Source organism: Scylla paramamosain, chromosome 4 (assembly GCF_035594125.1).
Source record: "Scylla paramamosain isolate STU-SP2022 chromosome 4, ASM3559412v1, whole genome shotgun sequence".
NCBI lineage: Eukaryota > Metazoa > Arthropoda > Malacostraca > Decapoda > Portunidae > Scylla > Scylla paramamosain.
Genome location: NC_087154.1, coordinates 7,482,501 through 7,497,762, shown reverse-complemented (window position 1 = coordinate 7,497,762; position 15,262 = coordinate 7,482,501). Strand labels below are relative to the sequence as shown.

Sequence of the window (15,262 nt, the reverse complement as noted above, 5' to 3'; positions counted from 1 at the left end):
AGTATGTTAGTATTAAGAATATATAAATAAATAAATAAATAGAACTAAATTACGGGATTAATAATACACACTTTATAACATATACGACAAATTTTCGTACAAAAATAATATTTTCTCGAAAACTCAATTCGTCTTTATTTCGAAAACCTTCCTTCCTTTTCTTCTTTTTGGCAGCGACAATATTATAATGTGGCAGGTTCTTTTCTGCGCACATATTTATTATTATTTACTTATTTATTTATTTATTTATTTTTTGTTCTCTGCTTCCTTCTCATGTAAAAAAGAGTAATAACAATTTCAAAGTCTAAAAGCGAATAACTTTACACATGAAACCCACACAACACCTACACGTCTTTGTTTTTACCGAGGCAACCTTAACCACGCGTCTTGGCCTCGCAAGAGTTAGCCGGCAAGTCAGGTCCTGCGGGCGTCATAACGGAACCAAAGACCAGTCAGTACCTGTGAGTGATAACGGTGCCTGAGGAGTGGCCGCTGCTGGACAACCACATATTATTGCAGCGTCCGGTAAATGAACAGTAAATTCGTGAATACCGTTAACCCAGTAAAAAATGTAACACCGAAACTAATTTTTTTAAAAGATGTCAAAAAAAAAAGTAACATATTTACAGCTGAGCAAATACAGTTCCGTAATATTTTCAGATATTACTGTAGCGCGTAAGAAATGAATAAATACACAAAGGAACACAAAGGATGAAATAGTGTACAGCAGGTATGTTGGGTCTTAACGAAGTTGTTTAAATGAACAACTACACAAAGAAAAGCACATAAGTAACATACAGTAGCGAAAATGAGGAAGAAGAAAGTGTGTAGCAATAATATTGGATCATAAGAAGTGCACAAAGAAACAAAAATGAAGAACAAACAGTAGCAGAGATGTTGCGTCTTACACGATGCTGTTTCCAAGACCAGATAAACAAAGAAACAAACAAAGGAAGGCGTGAGCAGCAGAGATGTTGTCTAACGAAGGTGATTAAATGAACGAATACACAAAGAAACACAAAGGAACAGCAGACAGCAGTAGAAATGTTGGTTTTACGAGGGTGTTCAAGTAAGCAGAGACACAAAGAAACACAAAAGAGAGAATGAGTGTATAGCTGAGTTGTTGGCTTCACGAGGCCGTTTAAATAAGCAAGTACACAAAGAAACCCAAAGGAAGGACAAATAGTATATAGCCGAGATGGGTCTTACTGTAGTACAAGGCTTTAAGTGAGAAGATACACAAAGGAACACAAAGGAAGGGGTGTTTAGCACTCCTTCCTTTAGTGTTTTAGGAGACTGGTCAAACGAGCAGGTACGCAAATAAACCCTAAAACAAACAAATAAATAAATAATATATAAATAAATAAATATAAAGATGCACCAGAAATGCTGGATCTGCTGAGGTTGTTTAAATGAGTACACAAATGAACGCAAAGAAAGAACAAACAGTAGCGGAGGTGTTGGGTTTTTTGAAGGCTGTGTGTATGCGAATGGCTGTCTGTGACTAAGTAACCGGGAAAAAGAGAGTCCATCTAACGCAAAGCAGGAATATTATGAAAGACAGTAATAAATGTGATGAAGAGAAAGAAAAGAAATACAACATTTTAACCGTCAAGTACACCGACTTGAAAAAAAATAAATAGATAAAAAATGTAAATTACCCGCAGTACAATAAATCCACACACACACACACACACACACACACACACACACACACACACACACACACACACACACACACACACACACACACACACCAATGTCAATCTTCGTGCATATCTTCAGTATTTGACAACAACTTTTATGACGGAAAAAAAATACAAAAAAGTTTTACTGTTCTCGTTATTTTTCTCGGTAATCATCACCACCACCACAACCCACACTACTTACTACCCAGGCGATGTGGAGGAGGAGGAGGAGGAGGAGGAGGAGGAGGAGGAGGAGGAGGAGGAGGAGTGGTAGCGGATGGAAGGAAATAAATAAGAACTTCACGTGCTTGCTTGCTTGCTTGCTCTCTCTCTCTCTCTCTCTCTCTCTCTCTCTCTCTCTCTCTCTCTCTCTCTCTCTCTCTCTCTCTCTCTCTCTCTCTCTCTCAAAGATGGCGTTCTGACAGATGTTGTTTCGTGGATCTTATAATCTTGCGTCACTTCTCATTTTCTTTAAAGAGTGTCTTTCACCATTAATTTCTCTCTTTCTCTTTTCTAACCTTTAAGATTTTCAGTGATGTATTTCTATTTCTTTTTCTTTTCTTTTCCTTCTATCTTCTTTTCTTTCTTTCTTCCTTTTCTTTCTCCCTTCCTTTTTTCTATCTTAGTTTTTCTTTCTATAATGTACGTATGCCTATTTTTTTTTATTTTTGTTCTATTTTTCATTCTTTTGTCTATACTTCTTTCTCTTTATTTTATTAAGACATACTTATATTTCTTCATTTTTCTTTCTTTATTACGAATTCTCCATATATTTCTCTCCTCCTTTCTTTCTTTTATTTTTCTTACCTTCTCTCCTTTTAAAATGCATTTCCCATTTCTTTTTCTCCTTTTCTTTTTTTTCTCCACTAAACTTATTCCCAATTTCGTTCCTTCTTTTTTTCTCAAGTTTTCCACAACAACGCATTCCCATTTCTTTCTTTCCCTTCCCTTCCTTCCTTTCTTTCTATTACAACTTTTCCACACTGCCACACTTTCCTCCGAACTCCACTACCACCACGACCACCACCACCACCACACTTCCATTCCCTCACTTTCATTTCACTCTTTTCTAAAACCTAAAGTCTTGTATACAACAGCAATCCGAGACAGAAATGTGGGAAGGATGAAATGTAGACACCGCGCAGGCCTTGAAATCGTGGAATACAAAGGCAGATGTACGGAACTGAATACAGACACGAGAAACAGCAGGAATATGCGAGGAACACATGAGTTTAAAGTGGGTGGATGAAGGCGAATGAATGACTGGCCACGGTGTCTTTCTCTCTTTTTTTTTTTTTTTTTGTCTCCCTCACAACAAAAGGAGACTGGCCCGAGAACACAAAGGAAACTTGAGAGGAATAGAAAAGGACGCTGCACGGTGGTCCTAAATTGTGTAGGAGGCTTTGGAATCCCCCGGCTCATGTGTTCAAATGGCCCTCTCAGGAAGGAATGAAGGAGGAAGAGGTAAAGGACGACTAATGTTACTCCCACTTACAAATCCTTTGCTAAATGTAAGAGAAGGAGTGAAGTAAACGAACAAAGACACTACATTTTCTCTTACCCCCCAAAAAAGCGTTGTTGTTTCCCTCGTATAGGAAATGAGTGAAGGAAGGGAAGTGTTGAAGGAAGATACAAATTCCCAAACTGCTACAAATTCCCAAACTCCCACCTAAAGCTTCCGTATCGTCCCTCGTGAAATAATAGAGGAAAAAGGAAGGGAGATGGTAATTTCACTGACTCTTGCCGCCAAAAGGCTTTCTGAGCTCCATAAATAAAGGAAAGACAGAAAGAGGAGTAAAGGAAGGGAGATACTACTACTACTACTACTACTACTACTACTACTACTACTACTGCTGCTACTACTGCTGCTACCACTATCACTATTAATATTTCAGAGAGCCTTTTTTTCGTTCTTTTGTTTCCCTCGGCCAGTACCCCACATAAAAAAAATATTGCTATTATTACAACAACAACAACAACAACAACAACTACTACTACTACTACTACTACTACTACTACTACTACTTTTAAATAGACTCCCAAAAAGATCATTCAGCCACTCCCCTCGTAAAGGAAAGGAGGAGTAAAGGAGAGAAAATAAAGACAGAGAGAGATATATATATTACTCTTGCACTTTCCCCACCAGAAGTGTTGCAATGCTCCTCTCGTAAAGGAGTAAGAGAGAGGAAATAAAGCAAGACATACCTACCTACCTACCAGCCAGCCAGCCAGCCAGCCAGCCTTACTTCAGTATTCACGGCAAGAGAGAGATATTCGAGGCTTCTATGACGAGCCCCACGTGACCTCGCCTCTCGCCTGCCTCGTCCAAATGGAGTTGTAAATTAATAAAACAAACTTAACAAGAACAAACGTGGTCAGGTGTACAAACATTATATGGTTTCAAAAGGAGGCTGGATGAATTTATAGTGATGACAATAATGATGGTGATGATTCGTAATTTTTTTTTTTTTTAAGTGCCTTGTATGGACCAAGTGGGTTTTTGCAGTCCTCAATGACAGTAACACCGATTTTATTTAAGTAACCACAAACAATTTCAATGGGAAGAAACAGAACTACAGCCACTTAAGGATTCCAACTGCCCATTACTCAGTTGCTGGCAGTGACATCTCTGAATTTTTTCTCCTGTCAGCTCCAAGAAAACAAATAATAGTGGTGGTGGAAAGGGTTACAAGGAAACACTCCCTCTCACACCGAGCAGCTGCCGTGAGTAAAGATCGAACTCGCAACCTTTAACCCTTTGACCAGCTACAATGTCCCCTCAAACAGAACAAAAAAAAAAAAAAAAAAAAAAAAAAAAAAAAATCTACAGCAGGTTTAGGGTTATGATTTTTTTTTTTTTTTATGTAGGAAGGATACTGGCCAAGGGCAACAAAAATCTAATATAAAAATGCCCACTGAAATGCCAGTCCCATAAAAGGGTCAAAGCAGTGGTCAAAAATTGGTGGATAAGTGTCTTGAAACCTCCCTCTTGAAGGAAATCAAGTCGTAGGAAGGTGGAAATACAGAAGCAGGCAGGGAGTTCCAGAGTTTACCAGAGAAAGGGATGAATGATTGAGAATACTGGTTAACTCTTGCGTTAGAGAGGTGGACAGAATAGGGGTGAGAGAAAGAAGAAAGTCTTGTGCAGCGAGGCCGCAGAAGGAGGGGAGGCATGCAGTTAGCAAGATCAGAAGAGCAGTTAGCATGAAAATAGCGGTAGAAGACAGCTAGATATGCAACATTGCGGCGGTGAAAGAGAGGCTGAAGACAGTCAGTTAGAGGAGAGGAGTTGATGAGACGAAAAGCTCTTGATTCCACCCTGTCTAGAAGAGCAGTATGAGTGGAACCCCCCCAGACATGTGAAGCATACTCCATACATGGACGGATAAGGCCCTTGTACAGGGTTAGCAGCTGGGGGGGTGAGAAAAACTGGAGGAGACGTCTCAGAACACCTAACTTCATAGAAGCTGTTTTAGCTAGAGATGAGATGTGAAGTTTCCAGTTCAGATTATAAGTAAAAGACAGACCGAGGATGTTCAGTGTAGAAGAGGGGGACAGTTGAGTGTCATTGAAGAAGAGGGGATAGTTGTCTGGAAAGTTGTGTCGAGTTGATAGATGGAGGAATTGAGTTTTTGAGGCATTGAACAATACCAAGTTTGCTCTGCCCGAATCAGAATATTTTAGAAAGATCAGAAGTCAGGCGTTCTGTGGCTTCCCTGCGTGATATGTTTACCTCCTGAAGGGTTGGACGTCTATGAAAAGACGTGGAAAAGTGCAGGGTGGTATCATCAGCGTAGGAGTGGATAGGACAAGAAGTTTGGTTTAGAAGATCATTAATGAATAATAAGAAGAGAGTGGGTTACAGGACAGAACCCTGAGGAACACCACTGTTAATAGATTTAGGAGAAGAACAGTGACCGTCTACCACAGCAGCAATAGAACGGTCAGAAAGGAAACTTGAGATGAAGTTACAGAGAGAAGGATAGAAACCGTAGGAGGATAGTTTGGAAATCAAAGCTTTGTGCCAGACTCTATCAAAGGCTTTTGATATGTCCAAGGCAACAGCAAAAGTTTCACCAAAATTTCTAAAAGAGGATGACCAAGACTCAGTAAGGAAAGCCAGAAGATCACCAGTAGAGCGGCCTTGACGGAACCCATACTGTCGATCAGATAGAAGGTTGTGAAGTGATAGATGTTTAAGAATCTTCCTGTTGAGGATAAATTAAAAAACTTTAGATAAGCAGGAAATTAAAGCAATAGGACGGTAGTTTGAGGGATTAGAGCTGTCATCCTTTTTAGGAACAGGTTGAATGTAGGCAAACTTCCAGCAAGAAGGAAAGGTAGATGTTGACAGACAGAGCTGAAAGAGTTTGACTAGGCAAGGTGCAAGCACGGAGGCACAGTTTCGGAGAACAATAGGAGGGACCCCATCAGGTCCATAAGCCTTCCGAGGGTTTAGGCCAGCGAGGGCATGGAAAACATCATTGCGAAGAATTTTAATAGGTGGCATGAAGTAGTCAGAGGGTGAAGGAGAGGGAGGAACAAGCCCAGAATCGTCCAAGGTAGAGTTTTTAGCAAAGGTTTGAGCAAAGAGTTCAGCTTTAGAAATAGATGTGATAGCAGTGGTGCCATCTGGTTGAAGTAGAGGAGGGAAAGAAGAAGAAGCAAAGTTATTGGAGATATTTTTGGCTAGATACCAGAAATCTCGAGGGGAGTTAGATCTTGAAAGGTTTTGACATTTTCTGTTAATGAAGGAGTTTTTGGCTAGTTGGAAAACAGACTTGGCATGGTTCCAGGCAGAAATATAAAGTGCATGAGATCCTGGTGATGGAAGGCTTTTGTGGGCCACCTCTCTATCATGTATAGCACGAGAACAAGCTGTGTTAAACCAAGGTTTAGAAGGTTTAGGACGAGAAAAAGAGTGAGGAATGTACGCCTCCATGCCAGACACTATCACCTCTGTTATGCGCTCAGCACACAAAGACGGGTCTCTGACACGGAAGCAGTAGTCATTCCAAGGAAAATCAGCAAAATACCGCCTCAGGTCCCCCCAACTAGCAGAGGCAAAACGCCAGAGGCACCTTCGCTTAGGGGGATCCTGAGGAGGGATTGGAGTGATAGGACAAGATAAAGATATGAGATTGTGATCGGAGCAGCCCAACGGAGAAGAAAGGGTGACAGCATAAGCAGAAGGATTAGAGGTCAGGAAAAGGTCAAGAATGTTGGGCGTATCTCCAAGACGGTCAGGAATACGAGTAGGGTGTTGCACCAATTGCTCTAGGTCATGGAGGATAGCAAAGTTGTAGGCTAGTTCACCAGGATGGTCAGTGAAGGGAGAGGAAAGCCAAAGCTGGTGGTGAACATTGAAGTCTCCAAGAATGGAGATCTCTGCAAAAGGGAAGAGGGTCAGAATGTGCTCCACTTTGGAAGTTAAGTAGTCAAAGAATTTCTTATAGTCAGAGGAGTTAGGAGAGAGGTATACAGCACAGATAAATTTAGTATGAGAGTGACTCTGTAGTCATAGCCAGATGGTGGAAAACTCGGAAGATTCAAGAGCGTGGGCACGAGAGCAGGTTAAGTCATTGCGCACATAAACGCAGCATCCAGCTTTGGATCGAAAATGAGGATAGAGAAAGTAGGAGGGAACAGAAAAGGGGCTACTGTCAGTTGCCTCAGACACCTGAGTTTCAGTGAGGAAAAGATGAGGTTTAGAAGAGGAGAGGTGGTGTTCTACAGATTGAAAATTAGATCTTAGACCGCGTATGTTGCAGAAGTTAATGAAGAAAAATTTGAGGGGGGTGTCAAGACACTTAGGGTCGTCGACAGAAAGGCAGTCCGATCTGGGGACATTTATGGTCCCCTCCCCAGATGGGGACTCCGAGGCTGGTGTAGGAGTCGCCATGATGATTTTAAAATTTTTGGGTGAAGGGTGTGTGTGTTATTAGGTGCTTGTAGTTTTGTGAGGAGGAAGAGAGTTGTCTTTAGAGGGAAGGCTGTGACTGCCCCCTTGTGTTGTGAGACACAAAGGGAAACGTTCAGTGAGGTCACAGCTGGGTTTAATGATAAGTTCACAGCACCCCCTGAACAGTGCTTTAGACCTCACTGGGAGTAATTATCGTTTCGGCAGGTGTCTACTGCCTCCTCCTCCACTGATATAAAAAAAGGGGCGGTCACATTAGTACAAACCTTCCAGTGTCTATCATTTTATTCCTGCTTGATAAAACTGTCCAGGGTTACTCGAATGAAAAAATGATGTTATATTATCTTTACCGGTGAAAAAGTTACGCATCTAGCATACACCACAGCCACCAGGATCCTCGTCACCCTCAAGCAAAACCCTTATTGTTCCATGGGGCGGCGTAAACAAGACGAGGAAAAGACGATATAACAATATATTTCACGATTGAAAAATGAGGAAGCGTGTTTAAAAAGTAATTTCATCCGACACCTGCTGGCTGGATTCTGGGAAAAAAAGTGGTGTGGGCGTGTGGTAAAAGACACTGATTGATTTATGTAGGAGTATTTATCTTCATTAGTGTATCAAAGAAAGGTTCAAATTGCAGTAAGGTGTGTGTAGGTCAGTCCCTTGTGTTGGTGGGATAACATACCGTCCCCCTTTGTAAATTTAAATGCATTCTACATATAAAAGATGAAAACTTGTACAAAATCGTGAAGCCACCGAGACAAAGTACACATGCGGCTGAAATATTAAAAGAAAAAAAATATGGGGTGAAATATAAAAGAATAGAAATATGAGGGTGAAATACAAAAGAAGCCACGAAATAAATAAATAAATAAATTAATTAAGAAAAAAAAAAAAAAAAATATAACGAGAAGAAAATAATTGGAGGAGGAGGCAGTAGACACCTGCCGAAACGATAATTACTCCCAGTGAGGTCTAAAGCACTGTTCAGGGGGTGCTGTGAACTTATCATTAAACCCAGCTGTGACCTCACTGAACGTTTCCCTTTGTGTCTCACAACACAAGGGGGTAGTCACAGCCTGCCCTCTAAAGACAACTCTCTTCCTCCACACAAAAACTACAAGCACCTAATAACACACACACCCTTCACTCAAAAAATTTTAAAATCATGGCGACTCCTACACCAGCCTCGGAGTCCCCATCTGGGGAGGGGACCATAAATGTCCCCAGGTCGGACTGCCTTTCCGTCGACGACCCTAAGTGTCTTGACACCCCCCTCAACTTTTTCTTCATTAACTTCTGCAACATTCGCGGTCTAAGATCTAATTTTCAATCTGTAGAACACCACCTCTCCTCTTCTAAACCTCATCTTCTTTTCCTCACTGAAACTCAGGTGTCTGAGGCAACTGACAGTAGCCCCTTTTCTGTTCCCTCCTACTTTCTCTATCCTCATTTTCGATCCAAAGCTGGATGCTGCGTTTATGTGCGCAATGACTTAACCTGCTCTCGTGCCCACGCTCTTGAATCTTCCGAGTTTTCCACCATCTGGCTACGACTACAGAGTCATTCTCATACTAAATTTATCTGTGCTGTATACCTCTCTCCTAACTCCTCTGACTATAAGAAAATTCTTTGACTACTTAACTTCCAAAGTGGAGTACATTCTGACCCCCTTCCCTTTTGCAGAGATCTCCATTCTTGGAGACTTCAATGTTCACCACCAGCTTTGGCTTTCCTCTCCCTTCACTGACCATCCTGGTGAACTAGCCTACAACTTTGCTATCCTCCATGACCTAGAGCAATTGGTGCAACACCCTACTCGTATTCCCTGACCGTCTTGGAGATACGCCCAACATTCTTGACCTTTTCCTGACCTCTAATCCTTCTGCTTATGCTGTCACCCTTTCTTCTCCGTTGGGCTCCTCCGATCACAATCTCATATCTTTATCTTGTCCTATCACTCCAATCCCTCCTCAGGATCCCCCTAAGCGAAGGTGCCTCTGGCGTTTTGCCTCTGCTAGTTGGGGGGACCTGAGGCGGTATTTTGCTGATTTTCCTTGGAATGACTACTGCTTCCGTGTCAGAGACCCGTCTTTGTGTGCTGAGCGCATAACAGAGGTGATAGTGTCTGGCATGGAGGCGTACATTCCTCACTCTTTTTCTCGTCCTAAACCTTCTAAACCTTGGTTTAACACAGCTTGTTCTCGTGCTATACATGATAGAGAGGTGGCCCACAAAAGGTACTTAAGCCTTCCTTCACCAGAATCTCATGCACTTTATATTTCTGCCCGGAACCATGCCAAGTCTGTTCTCCAACTAGCCAAAAACTCCTTCATTAACAGAAAATGTCAAAACCTTTCAAGATCTAACTCCCCTCGTGATTTCTGGCATCTAGCCAAAAATATCTCCAATAACTTTGCTTCTTCTTCTTTCCCTCCTCTACTTCAACCAGATGGCACCACTGCTATCACATCTATTTCTAAAGCTGAACTCTTTGCTCAAACCTTTGCTAAAAACTCTACCTTGGACGATTCTGGGCTTGTTCCTCCCTCTCCTCCACCCTCTGACTACTTCATGCCTCGTATTAAAATTCTTCGTAATGATGTTTTCCATGCCCTCGCTGGCCCTAAACCCTCAGAAGGCTTATGGACCTGATGGGGTCCCTCCTATTGTTCTCCGAAACTGTGCCTCCGTGCTTGCACCTTGCCTAGTCAAACTCTTTCAGCTCTGTCTGTCAACATCTACCTTTCCTTCTTGCTGGAAGTTTGCCTACATTCAACCTGTTCCTAAAAAGGGTGACCGCTCTAATCCCTCAAACTACCGTCCTATTGCTTTAATTTCCTGCTTATCTAAAGTTTTTGAATCTATCCTCAACAGGAAGATTCTTAAACATCTATCACTTCACAACCTTCTATCTGATCGCCAGTATGGGTTCCGTCAAGGCCGCTCGACTGGTGATCTTCTGGCTTTCCTTACTGAGTCTTGGTCATCCTCTTTTAGAGACTTTGGTGAAACTTTTGCTGTTGCCTTGGACATATCAAAAGCCTTTGATAGAGTCTGGCACAAAGCTTTGATTTCCAAACTACCCTCCTACGGTTTCTATCCTTCTCTCTGTAACTTCATCTCAAGTTTCCTTTCTGACCGTTCTATTGCTGCTGTGGTAGACGGTCACTGTTCTTCTCCTAAATCTATTAACAGTGGTGTTCCTCAGGGTTCTGTCCTGTCACCCACTCTCTTCTTATTATTCATTAATGATCTTCTAAACCAAACTTCTTGTCCTATCCACTCCTATGCTGATGATACCACCCTGCACTTTTCCACGTCTTTTCATAGACGTCCAACCCTTCAGGAGGTAAACATATCACGCAGGGAAGCCACAGAACGCCTGACTTCTGATCTTTCTAAAATTTCTGATTGGGGCAGAGCAAACTTGGTATTGTTCAATGCCTCAAAAACTCAATTCCTCCATCTATCAACTCGACACAATCTTCCAGACAACTATCCTCTTCTTCAATGACACTCAACTGTCCCCCTCTTCTACACTGAACATCCTCGGTCTGTCCTTTACTTATAATCTGAACTGGAAACTTCACATCTCATCTCTAGCTAAAACGGCTTCTATGAAGTTAGGTGTTCTGAGACGTCTCCGCCAGTTTTTCTCACCCCCCAGCTGCTAACTCTGTACAAGGGCCTTATCCGTCCATGTATGGAGCATGCTTCACATGTCTGGGGGGTTCCACTCATACTGCTGTTCTAGACAGGGTGGAATCAAAAGCTCTTCGTCTCATCAACTCCTCTCCTCTAACTGACTGTCTTCAGCCTCTCTCTCACCGCCGCAATGTTGCATCTCTTGCTGTCTTCTACCGCTATTTTCATGCTAACTGCTCTTCTGATCTTGCTAACTGCATGCCTCCCCTCCTTCCGCGGCCTCGCTGCACAAGACTTTCTTCTTTCTCTCACTCCTATTCTGTCCACCTCTCTAACGCAAGAGTTAACCAGTATTCTCAATCATTCATCCCTTTCTCTGGTAAACTCTGGAACTCCTTGCCTGCTTCTGTATTTCCACCTTCCTATGACTTGAATTCCTTCAAGAGGGAGGTTTCAAGACACTTATCCACCAATTTTTGACCACTGCTTTGACCCTTTTAGGGACTGGCATTTCAGTGGGCATTTTTTTTATTAGATTTTTGTTGCCCTTGGCCAGTATCCTTCCTACATAAAAAAAAAAAAAAAAAAAAAAAAAAATTGGCTATGATTTCTTTTTTTTTTTTTACCTGCCCATTCACCATAGATCAGACAAGTTCTTAGAGAGAGAGAGAGAGAGAGAGAGAGAGAGAGAGAGAGAGAGAGAGAGAGAGAGAGAGAGAGACCCACCCACCCATACACACACACACATTTTCTCTCTCTCTCTCTCTCTCTCTCTCTCTCTCTCTCTCTCTCTCTCTCTCTCTCTCTCTCTCTCTCTCTCTCTCTCTCTCTCTCTCTCTCTCTCTCTCTCTCTCTCTCTCTCTCTCTCTCTCTCTCTCTCTCTCTCTCTATCTATCTATCTATCTATCTATCTATCTCTCCAGCTGTAATTTAACGGAGTCCTTCCTTGCACCACATTCTCTTCCCCCTTCCTTCATCTACCCCGAAGCACAGCGGCGCGACTAACATATCTGCTGTTTCGTGACTGTGTGATGCAGCAGCAAGGCGCCAGCTCCCCTGCACATGACTCCCCTCACTGCCGCTAAGGAGGTCCCTGGCACTGACACACGGTGGGCTGATACAGTGAGTGGTACGCACCTATCTTCCTTTGACTCAGACGCACGTGGTTGGAGTGAGATGTGTACTGTGTGTGTGTGTGTGTGTGTGTGTGTGTGTGTGTGTGTGTGTGTGTGTGTGTGTGTGTGTGTGTGTGTGTGTGTGTGTGTGTGTGTGTGTGTGTGTGTGTGTGTGTGTGTGTGTGTGTGTGTGTGTGTGTGTGTGTGTGTGTGTGTGTGTGTGTGTGTGTGTGTGTGTGTGTGTGTGTGTGTGTGTGTGTGTGTGTGTGTGTGTGTGAACGGAGTATGTACGCGCACTTACAATTTATCTATTTCATTGTTTTTTTTTTTTTTTAACAGTAAAACAATGACTTGTTTTTTCTTTTTTCTTTCCTTCTGTTTTCTTTCGTTTATTTATACATTCATTTACTTACTTGTTCATTTTTTTATTTGCTAGGAAGCTCACCAAAGCCAACTGATCTTAAAGAACTAACGTCAAATATTCAGGTACCCGTTTACATGTATTTTTCCATCCACCAATGTAGTATTTATTTCTTCCTTATTTCTGATAGCACCACCACCACCACCACCACCACCACCACCACCACCACCACCACCACCACCACCAGTAGCAGTTGCCTCTGTATGTCTCCAGTACAGCATCAAGAAGTCTCACACAAGATTCTCCTCTCATGACTGTCTGCATGTTCCTGGTCACCCCATGCAGGAGTTCTGATATTTCCTTTAACCATCCACGTTGCTTCTGTTCCTATTCTCTCTCTCTCTCTCTCTCTCTCTCTCTCTCTCTCTCTCTCTCTCTCTCTCTCTCTCTCTCTCTCTCTCTCTCTAAGAATCCCTTATCTAATTCTATACTTCGTGTGCCTTCTTTTACCACCTCTATTTCCTTGTATTTATCTTTTTTTTTCCTTACATCTCTCTCTCTCTCTCTCTCTCTCTCTCTCTCTCTCTCTCTCTCTCTCTCTCTCTCTCTCTCTCTCTCTCTCTCTCTCGCTCTCTCTCTCAACATAAAATAAATAAGCATTGTTGTGATTTTCCATTTGCCAAGAATATTAACATGAACAATTACTGACCTAAGGCGGCAGGAGGAGGGGAGAGAAAGCGGGAGGGAGGCACTGCGGACATCCGGCTAGCTGACAAAGGGCGGGAGTGAGTGAGGGAGAAGAGAAAAAGGTTACAAGTTACATCTAAAAATACTCCAAGCACTTTTCATATAACTGGTGTAAATAAAGTGCAGAAAGTGTTTAAATGCATGCTAGGTGTGAAAATTGTTTTTGTTGTAAGTTTATACGTATTTGTGCATTACGTGTCTTTTTTTCTCTCTTTTTTTCTCTTTCTCATGAGATTTATTATCTAATGTGTCTTTTCAGCAAATCTGTATAGAATTGGAGTAGTCCCCGTAAAAATGTCACGCTCTCTACGAATCTCCTCCCGAAAAGTAAGAAAACGGGCGCGTGTGAGAGGTAAAAGGGAGACCTATGCTATTCTTTTGGTACCCGAACAATTAACACGCCCGAGCGTATGACATAAAATACAAAAGAAACAAAAGTAATGAATACATGGAATTAACAAAAAGGGAGCGCACGGGAGAGAAAAGGGGATTCTATATTATTCTTTTAGTAACTATTTTACCGAACGTGATGAAGACAGCTCAACGGCTAGCGCACACAGTAAATGTAACATGCAAAGAATCAATACGGAGGGAACGCGTGGGGGAAAAAATAGAAAGGATTCTACACTGTTCTTTCTAGTATCTTATCTGAACGAACATTGTAAACACATCGGGACATATTACATAAAAAAAAGTAATACGTATGTAGAATCAGAAAGAAGGAATTGAAAACTAGCACTATAGCAGTTCAAAGTAACTTATATTAAAGAGAAAAAAAAAATAAATAAATAAATCACTTAGTATTACATCAGAGCAAATTACACTAGACTACGAGCCACATTACATGAAACTTAATCTACAGTAATTCAAAACAGGCCATCCTTCTTATTGAAACCACAAATTAATCAACATTACATAAGAACAGATTACATAACTGGATGTTACACGAATGCAATAAAAAACCAGTGTAATACAATAAGGGGGAAAAAAGGCATATTCCAAGAAACCATTAGCAGTAACAAAACACAAGAGCAACCAATGACACTTATCCTTTTTTTTTTTTTATCAAGACACTTATCCTTTTTTTTTTTTTTTATCACTTTGACCTCTATAGCAACTAGCATTAAGTGGGCCTTTTTATTTATTTATTTTTTCAATACTAATGTTGTCTTTGTTCAGTGGCCCTCTTACATACAAAAAAATAACGGAGAGAGAGAGAGAGAGAGAGAGAGAGAGAGAGAGAGAGAGAGAGAGAGAGAGAGAGAGAGAGAGAGAGAGAGAGAGAGAGAGAGAGAGAGAGAGAGAGAGAGAGAGAATTACCATTAAGTTCAGTCGGGAAAAAAGAGAGGAAGAAAAGGGACATGCGTTTTAAAAAGAAGGAAGGTAAAAAGAAGATAAGAAGGGAGAGAATATGGAAAATTCGTTATAAAGAAAAAAAGATAGGGAAAACTAAGTATGAGCTAAAAAGAATAAAAGAAAGAAGTAAAGACTAAGAAGTAAAGACCAGAAAGTGTGAAAAAATAGAACATAAAAAAAAGAAGTTGAGAAAGCTGTTTCAGTTCTTTTGTTTGTTTGTTTGTTTTTTTTGTAACTTCATTTAGAGAGCTAACATCTAACATGAGAAAACATTACATGAGATGCTTTTCTTTGAAAATAATTACACTCGTACTATTCTGCAAGACGAGAATATTACATATTTGTGATACGTAACGATTTTCATAATTCACTGTTATCTAAGTACACATGTCATTGTTATGTCCATGTCATTACCGTTTTTATT

The 15,262-nt window shown here is 41.3% G+C and overlaps 1 long non-coding RNA gene across 3 annotated transcripts in view; it reads right to left on the bottom strand.

Moving 5' to 3' along the window:
* The window catches only part of LOC135099669 (uncharacterized), a 341,412-nt gene that overhangs the window by 302,472 nt on the left and 23,678 nt on the right, over positions 1-15,262 (bottom strand). The gene's annotated exons all lie outside the window — the stretch shown is intronic.